Here is a 9,419-nt window from a genome sequence, read left to right on the forward strand (position 1 = left end):
TGTTGAATAGGTGTAGACAAAGTAGAGCTCTCCACTAGGTACCAAAACATTCAAAGGCCATTTTCTCAAAAGTGAGTTTATAAGTTTGTCAACTTTCAAAGCAGAATTAATTTCCCATTGTTCCGCAAAAATGCATTGTACCATTTTGTACCTCTGAGTCTCTACTTTTATCCAATGTAAAAAACACAAATTCAAATTCTGCTACATAAGACAAATTTGAGCCGGTCGGTCCCATATACAGTTTTAAGATATTACATTTCATAACACTTTACCCAATATATTCAGTGTGTTCCCTTAGGCCACTACTCCACCATCACATATTTAGGGAAAGTGAAAGGAGGATTCCTAGTCAGTTGTACAATACATTCAACTGAAATGTGTCTTCTACATTTAACCCAACAGCTCTGGATCTGAGAGGTGCAGAGGACATCCTTAATCGAAGTCCACGGCACCCAGGGAACAGTGGGTTAACTGCCTTGCGCAGAGGCAGAACAACATATTTTTACCTTGTCAGCTCGGGGATTCGATTCTGCAACCTTTTGGTTACTGGCCCAACGCTCCAACCCAACAGACTACCTAAGAAATACAACATCCATGTGTACGTGTGTGTAGAGTGCGTGTCTATATTCAGTACATATACAGTGTTGTGCTGAGGTACATATTGAAAATGCAGTACAGTGTAGATTAGAATGTTGAGGTCATTGATGACAAGGTGCAGTAATGCAAAGTCACTCAATCCTTACGATCCCATTGACCGGTTGATGAGGGCCACTCCATCCCTACAAACCCATTGGCCGGTTGATGAGGGCCACTCCATCCCTACAAACCCATTGGCCGGTTGATGAGGGCCACTCAATCCCTACAAGCCCATTGGTCGGTTGATGAGGGCCACTCAATCCCTACAAGCCCATTGGCCGGTTGATGAGGGCCACTCAATCCCTACAAGCCCATTGGCCGGTTGATGAGGGCCACTCAATCCCTACAAGCACATTGGCCGGTTGATGAGGGCCACTCAATTCCTATGAGCCCGTTGGCCGGTTTATGAGGGCCACTCAATTCCTATGAGCCCATTGGCTGTTTGATAAAGGCCACTCAATTCCTAGGAGCCTGTTGGCCGGTTGATGAGGGCCACTCAATCCCTACAAGCCCTTTGGCCAGTTGATGAGTTGATGCATTTGGCCAGTTGATGAGTTGATGCATTTGCCAGCAGCATACCACCCTGCATACCACTGCTGGCTTGCTTCTGAAGCTAAGCAGGGTTGGTCCTGGTCAGTCCCTGGATGGGAGACCAGGTGCTGCTGGAAGTGGTGTTGGAGGGCCAGTAGGAGGCACTCTTTCCTCTGGTCTAAACAAAGATCCCAATGCCCCAGGGCAGTGATTGGGGACACTGCTCTGTGTAGGGTGCCGTCTTTCGGATGGGACGTTAAACGGGTGTCCTGACTCTCTGAGGTCATTAAAGATCCCATGGCACTTATCGTAAGAGTAGGGGTGTTAACCCCGGTGTCCTGGCTAAATTCCCAATCTGGCCCTCAACCATCACGGTCACCTAATAATCCCCAGTTTACAATTGGCTCATTCATCCCCCTCCTCTCCCCTGTAACTATTCCCCAGGTCGTTGCTGCAAATGAGAACGTGTTCTCAGTCAACTTACCTGGTAAAATAACGGTAAAATAAAAATAAAAATAAAATGAGGAACACAGCATGGTGGGGGGAGGGGAGAAACTAATCAAGTGGTGGGCGGTTTTGATCACAATTCACCTAAACCGTCTGCCAGACCGGAGTCTTTGAAATATCAAGTGTCCAGACGGAGTGGGCAGGGTCGGCGATGATCTTACTTGCACGTTTCCTTGTCCTGGAGGCGTAAGGGTCCTTATTGGAGGGCAGGTGAAAATCGATGCCATTCTCCACAGGCCGGACGATGCGCTGCAGTTTGTCCTTGCAGTGGGCAGACGAAGACCCAAACCAGACGGTGATAGAAGAGGTGAGGATGGATTTAATGATGGGCATGTAGAACCGACCCAGAATTGACCAAGAGAGTTTGAGTTTCCTCTGCTGGCGCAGATAGTGCATCCTCTGTCGAGACTTTTTGGTCACCACGGTGATGTTGTCCTCCCACAGTGATGTTGTCCTCCCGCGGTGATGTTGTCCTCCCGCTGTGATGTTGTCCTCCCGCTGTGATGTTGTCCTCCCGCGGTGATGTTGTCCTCCCACGGTGATGTTGTCCTCACCCTATGATGTTGTCCTCCCACTGTGATGTTGTCCTCCCACGGTGATGTTGTCCTCCCACGGTGATGTTGTCCTCCCACGGTGATATTGTCCTCCCACGGTGTTACGGATACAAGTATTCTGTGTGTATCCTGTGTGTATTTCTGTTCTCTCCTTCTCCCCTACTCACAGGTGACAATCATCATTCCCCTAATCAGTCATCAATCAGTCGCTAATCGGAAGACACCTGCTCCTTTTTCCTTACCCAATCACAGTCCCTTGGTTTAAAACCCCTGTCAGTTGTTTTCTCCCCAGCTCAATCTCTCTGTCAATGTCATATGTCTGTAGATCTCTTGTTTGTTTTGCATCTACATGTCACTTTGTCCCCACCTGTGAGTATTGTTTTGGTTATGGTGTTTGAGTGTTTGTTTAATGGTGGGAAAAGGGGGTAACCAGACAAGTCGCCCATGGGCATACATTACCCGTAGGTAACCGTTGTTAAAAACAGTAGTTAGAACTGGGCGGACCACCCCCTGTATTTATTGGTTAGTTAGTTAGTGGTTGTTGCAATAGGCTAGTCTATTTTAGGGGTGTTTTTGGATTATTAATGTTTCATTCCTTGGGTCCAGCTCAGCCCCTTTTTTCCTGCTCCCCCCATTACCATGTGTTTATAAATAAACCTTGAGTGTTTGACGGTAGTTCTTAGTAGTCGTGGTTATTTCGTTTTTCACTGTTAAGTTTTCACTATTATAATTTGCATGAGTTATGTTACGGGTCCCATTACCATCACCCCTAGACTGTCGGGCCAAAGGGATTCCTAACACACGGTGATGTTGTCCTCCCACGGTGATGTTGTCCTCCCACGGTGATGTTCTCCTCCCGCTGTGATCTTGTCCTCCCACTGTGATGTTGTCCTCCCACGGTGATGTTGTCCTCCCACGGTGATGTTGTCCTCCCACTGTGATGTTGTCCTCCCGCTGTGATGTTGTCCTCCCGCTGTGATGTTGTCCTCCCGCTGTGATGTTGTCCTCCCGCTGTGATGTTGTTCTCCCGCTGTGATGTTGTCCTCCCAAGGTGATGTTGTCCTCCCAAGGTGATGTTGTCCTCCCAAGGTGATGTTGTCCTCCCAAGGTGATGTTGTCCTCCCAAGGTGATGTTGTCCTCCCAAGGTGATGTTGTCCTCCCGCTGTGATGTTGTCCTCCCGCTGTGATGTTGTCCTCCCACTGTGATGTTGTCCTCCCGCTGTGATGTTGTCCTCCCGCTGTGATGTTGTCCTCCCGCTGTGATGTTGTCCTCCCGCTGTGATGTTGTCCTCCCGCTGTGATGGTGTCCTCCCGCTGTGATGTTGTCCTCCCGCTGTGATGTTGTCCTCCCGCTGTGATGTTGTCCTCCCGCTGTGATGTTGTCCTCCCGCTGTGATGTTGTCCTCCCACTGTGATGTTGTCCTCCCGCTGTGATGTTGTCCTCCCACGGTGATGTTGTCCTCCCACGGTGATGTTGTCCTCCCACGGTGATGTTGTCCTCCCACGGTGATGTTGTCCTCCCACGGTGATGTTGTCCTCCCACGGTGATGTTGTCCTCCCGCAGTGATGTTGTCCTCCCGCTGTGATGTTGTCCTCCCGCAGTGATGTTGTCCTCCCGCGGTGATGTTGTCCTCCCACGGTGATGTTGTCCTCCCACGGTGATGTTGTCCTCCCACGGTGATGTTGTCCTCCCGCGGTGATGTTGTCCTCCCGCGGTGATGTTGTCCTCCCGCTGTGATGTTGTCCTCCCGCTGTGATGTTGTCCTCCCGCTGTGATGTTGTCCTCCCACGGTGATGTTGTCCTCCCACGGTGATGTTGTCCTCCCACGGTGATGTTGTCCTCCCACGGTGATGTTGTCCTCCCGCTGTGATGTTGTCCTCCCGCTGTGATGTTGTCCTCCCGCTGTGATGTTGTCCTCCCGCTGTGATGTTGTCCTCCCGCTTGAGGTTACGGCAGATGATGGTCCCCAGGAATATAAAAGATTCAGCTGTGCTGACAGGGTGAGCCATCAATCTCGAAGGATAGAGATGGTGGGGGTCATTACTGTTGTCAACCACCATCTCCACGGTTTTGACTGTGTTGAGCTCCAGGTTGTTGTGACTGCACCAGTCCACCAGGCGGTCACCATCTCCACGGTTTTGACTGTGTTGAGCTCCAGGTTGTTGTGACTGCACCAGTCCACCAGGCGGTCACCATCTCCACGGTTTTGACTGTGTTGAGCTCCAGGTTGTTGTGACTGCAGCAGTCCACCAGGCGGTCACCATCTCCACGGTTTTGACTGTGTTGAGCTCCAGGTTGTTGTGACTGCAGCAGTCCACCAGGCGGTCACCATCTCCACGGTTTTGACTGTGTTGAGCTCCAGGTTGTTGTGACTGCAGCAGTCCACCAGGCGGTCACCATCTCCACGGTTTTGACTGTGTTGAGCTCCAGGTTGTTGTGACTGCAGCAGTCCACCAGGCGGTCACCATCTCCACGGTTTTGACTGTGTTGAGCTCCAGGTTGTTGTGACTGCACCAGTCCACCAGGCGGTCACCATCTCCACGGTTTTGACTGTGTTGAGCTCCAGGTTGTTGTGACTGCAGCAGTCCACCAGGCGGTCACCATCTCCACGGTTTTGACTGTGTTGAGCTCCAGGTTGTTGTGACTGCACCAGTCCACCAGGCGGTCACCATCTCCACGGTTTTGACTGTGTTGAGCTCCAGGTTGTTGTGACTGCACCAATCCACCAGGCGGTCACCATCTCCACGGTTTTGACTGTGTTGAGCTCCAGGTTGTTGTGACTGCACCAGTCCACCAGGCGGTCACCATCTCCACGGCACATGTACCAGGGTGGTGTCATCAGCAAACTTGAGTAGTTTGACAGACGGGTGGTTGTAGGTGCAGTCATTGGTGCAGAGGGGAGAAAACCAGCCTTGCAGCGCCCCCATGCTGAGAGTGGCCATTTCAATGGGCCTTATTATCTCAATGCTCATTAGCCAACCACGATTCATTTCATATCCACCTCCCTTTTCCTCTTCCGATATTGTCGATGGTACTTATCCTTTCTGATTGTGGAAATGCATATCATTCTCCCCCTTGATTAACATAGCTAATACATGAATAAAGAGAATGCAAAGTGCAACAAAAGCATTGTGCAAAGTCAACAAACCATGATGCATAGACATTTCTGACCAAACAGCCATTAAGCAGAAGGTTGCTAACTATTATTATAATAATAATATAATTTTCTGTGAGGTGTACAATCGGTGAGCAATGAGCATGAACGTCTCCTGACACTGATTGACATTGGAAACAGAATTGGAATCAGTATCCGGATACATATATTATTCTGTTGTAATGTCATATACCCCAACCTCCTTTGTCCAGTGTCATATTTGAAGACATATTGTATACCATAGTGTCTGTATTAATACATTTCTGGTCTGTCTATTTGACAACGAGACATGATAACATTTAGTTCAAACATCTCCATTGCTGTGGATCACAGCGGACTATTATGCTGAAATGTGTTTGCTGACCTCCTCCTCCTTCCTTCCTCCCTCCATCCATTCTTCCATCAAAATGTTTGCTCTTCCCACTGTCTCTCTAGCCTTCTCTCAAAATTTGCTCTCCTCCTCCATTCTTTCATTGGTTCTCGATATGTTGCTAGCTTTTTGTCTCCCGCATTTCTCCTCCAACCCCTTCTCAATCGTTGCTCTCCCATATGTTATCTCTCTCCTCTATCTCTTTCCTCTCCTCACGTTTGCTCTCCTTCTCCCGCTCTTCCACACTTTTCACAATTCACTAATTCCCCCCCTCCTCTCATCATCTTTCTAATCTCAGCATGGCTACTCCTCCTCTTAGATCCCTTCCTCCCTCCCGCCCTCTGTCCGCTCCACTCCTAATCTTGATCAGCCTCAGTAAGCATCAGTGGAGTAAAATGTCCTGGGGACACAAGATGATAGGAACCATTCAGTCTGTGTTCGAACATTCCGATAGCTGGACACCATTCTGAACGAACATTCAGATAGCTGTACACCATTCTGAACAAACATTCAGATAGCTGTACACCATTCTGAACAAACATTCAGATAGCTGGACACCATTCTGAACAAACATTCAGATAGCTGTACACCATTCTGAACAAACATTCAGATAGCTGGACACCATTCTGAACAAACATTCAGATAGCTGGACACCATTCTGAACAAACATTCAGATAGCTGGACACCATTCTGAACAAACATTCAGATAGCTGTACACCATTCTGAACAAACATTCAGATAGCTGGACACCATTCTGAACAAACATTCAGATAGCTGGACACCATTCTGAACAAACATTCAGATAGCTGGACACCATTCTGAACAAACATTCAGATAGCTGGACACCATTCTGAACAAACATTCAGATAGCCGGACACCATTCTGAACAAACATTCCGATAGCCGGACACCATTCTGAACAAACATTCCGATAGCCGGACACCATTCTGAACAAACATTCAGATAGCCGGACACCATTCTGAACAAACATTCAGATAGCTGGACACCATTCTGAACAAACATTCAGATAGCTGGACACCATTCTGAACAAACATTCAGATAGCTGGACACCATTCTGAACAAACATTCAGATAGCTGGACACCATTCTGAACAAACATTCAGATAGCTGGACACCATTCTGAACAAACATTCAGATAGCTGGACACCATTCTGAACAAACATTCAGATAGCTGGACACCATTCTGAACAAACATTCCGATAGCTGGACACCATTCTGAACAAACATTCAGATAGCTGGACACCATTCTGAACAAACATTCAGATAGCTGGACACCATTCTGAACAAACATTCAGATAGCTGGACACCATTCTGAACAAACATTCAGATAGCTGGACACCATTCTGAACAAACATTCAGATAGCTGGACACCATTCTGAACAAACATTCAGATAGCTGGACACCATTCTGAACAAACATTCAGATAGCTGGACACCATTCTGAACAAACATTCAGATAGCTGGACACCATTCTGAACAAACATTCAGATAGCTGGACACCATTCTGAACAAACATTCAGATAGCTGGACACCATTCTGAACAAACATTCCGATAGCTGGACACCATTCTGAACAAACATTCCGATTACTGGACACCATTCTGAACAAACATTCCGATAGCTGGACACCATTCTGAACAAACATTCAGATAGCTGGACACCATTCTGAACAAACATTCAGATAGCTGGACACCATTCTGAACAAACATTCCGATAGCTGGACACCATTCTGAACAAACATTCCGATTACTGGACACCATTCTGAACAAACATTCCGATAGCTGGACACCATTCTGAACAAACATTCCGATAGCTGGACACCATTCTGAACAAACATTCAGATAGCTGGACACCATTCTGAACAAACATTCCGATTACTGGACACCATTCTGAACAAACATTCCGATAGCTGGACACCATTCTGAACAAACATTCCGATAGCTGGACACCATTCTGAACAAACATTCAGATAGCTGGACACCATTCTGAACAAACATTCAGATAGCTGGACACCATTCTGAACAAACATTCAGATAGCTGGACACCATTCTGAACAAACATTCAGATAGCTGGACACCATTCTGAACAAACATTCAGATAGCTGGACACCATTCTGAACAAACATTCAGATAGCTGGACACCATTCCGAACAAACATTCCGCCCCATTTATTACATGGAGAGTGGGACGCCACAAATCGTACACGTGGCTGAATGGGTCCCCTATGAATGGTTGCTATGGACCTACACAGAGTTTCCTACACAGAGACACAGAACAGTGTTATTATTAGGGATATGGACCAGTGAAACATTTAAAACTACAGGTCAAAAATATGGCTGTTGGGTTGCTGGGTCAAAAATGACTTCAATTAGTGTCCAGCTGTTGAAAAGGAACAAGTACAAGATAATTTATGGACAGCTATAAATATAATATTGATGAGGGAACAGTACATACCTGGGGCCTCATTCATAAAAATGTTCTTAGATTTATACTTGAACGTAGTCGTGAGATCATTTCCGACGGTGTGCTTACGTTGGATTCATAAAAGATGCTGAGCATAAGAAATCCTAGCTTACGCAGGTTCTAAGAAGCCCATTTGTAATTTACGCACCTGTGATCTATAAATCTCTAATTAACTTAAAATTGACGGCACTTGAACGTGCCTTACAATCAGCGATTTCCCCTTATAGAATGCTAGCACAAATGAGGGTTTAATCAGGAATAGCCATGGACCAAAAGAGAAAAGCAAACTTTTTGGAAGACGAGATCACGGTGATGGTAGAGGAGATTGAAGACAGGCAACACGTATTATTCGGTGGACTAAATAGGGGGTTGACAAACAAAGTCAAACAGGTAGCTTGGGAGTGTGTCGCCGCTGCAGTGAACGAGGTGGGACAGCAAGACAGAACTGTGGCTGATGTGAATAAGAAATGGTCTGACCTTTAAACTGCAAGGGAAAAAAGAATATCCATACATAACCGTAGCACTAAGGTAACGGGAGGGGGGCCTGGCATGCCGGAGCTCTCCCAAATGGACCAACGCATCGGGGCAATCATCGGGGAAAGCGCATACACTGGCACATGCTCCGATGGCGACAGTGGATGTTTAAAAAATGGTGAGTTTCTTCTATTTGGCTTTTTTGCTTTATATATATTTTTTCATATGGTTTAATCCCAACTTTTACATTGTTTAGCAGTAACTTCGGGAAACTGAAGTCAGTCGCACGAAACCCCTACGACTGCATCACTGCATCACGGTAAGTAATTAAGAGAATGTGAAATTTGGTTGTCAGTAACTTCATATACAAGACATGCACTGATGTATTTTATTATTCACGTAGAAATGGGGGAAGCTGCGTTGCAGCCCGTGCGCCAGGTGAGGGTGCCCCCTCCACCAAGGGAAGCTGTGTTACAGCCCGTGCACCCTCCACCCAGGGATAAAGTGCGTGAGGCTCCCAAATCAGCAGGTGCCAGGAGTGAGGGGTTAGGTTTGTCCACAGGTGTCGAGGGTCCATCCACGTTTGCGTCCACGTCTACAGTTTGCGTGTTGACCGCCTCAGTCCTGCAAACCCAGAACGAGTTGAACATATTGGTTGGGCAGATTGTGACTGAACTCAGAACAATAGGCAGGGTTTTGAATCATTTACAAA

General features: G+C 47.1%; 1 long non-coding RNA gene across 1 annotated transcript; it reads left to right on the forward strand.

Annotated features, from left to right (window-relative positions):
• Positions 1 to 8,366: 8,366 nt before the first annotated feature.
• Positions 8,367 to 9,197, forward strand: LOC139559225 (uncharacterized). The gene is made up of 3 exons (XR_011671719.1): positions 8,367 to 8,885; positions 8,964 to 9,026; positions 9,111 to 9,197. It is a non-coding gene; the product is annotated as an uncharacterized lncRNA (long non-coding RNA).
• The last annotated feature ends 222 nt before the right edge of the window (positions 9,198 to 9,419 follow it).

Source organism: Salvelinus alpinus, chromosome 29 (genome assembly GCF_045679555.1).
Source record: "Salvelinus alpinus chromosome 29, SLU_Salpinus.1, whole genome shotgun sequence".
Classification (NCBI taxonomy): domain Eukaryota; kingdom Metazoa; phylum Chordata; class Actinopteri; order Salmoniformes; family Salmonidae; genus Salvelinus; species Salvelinus alpinus.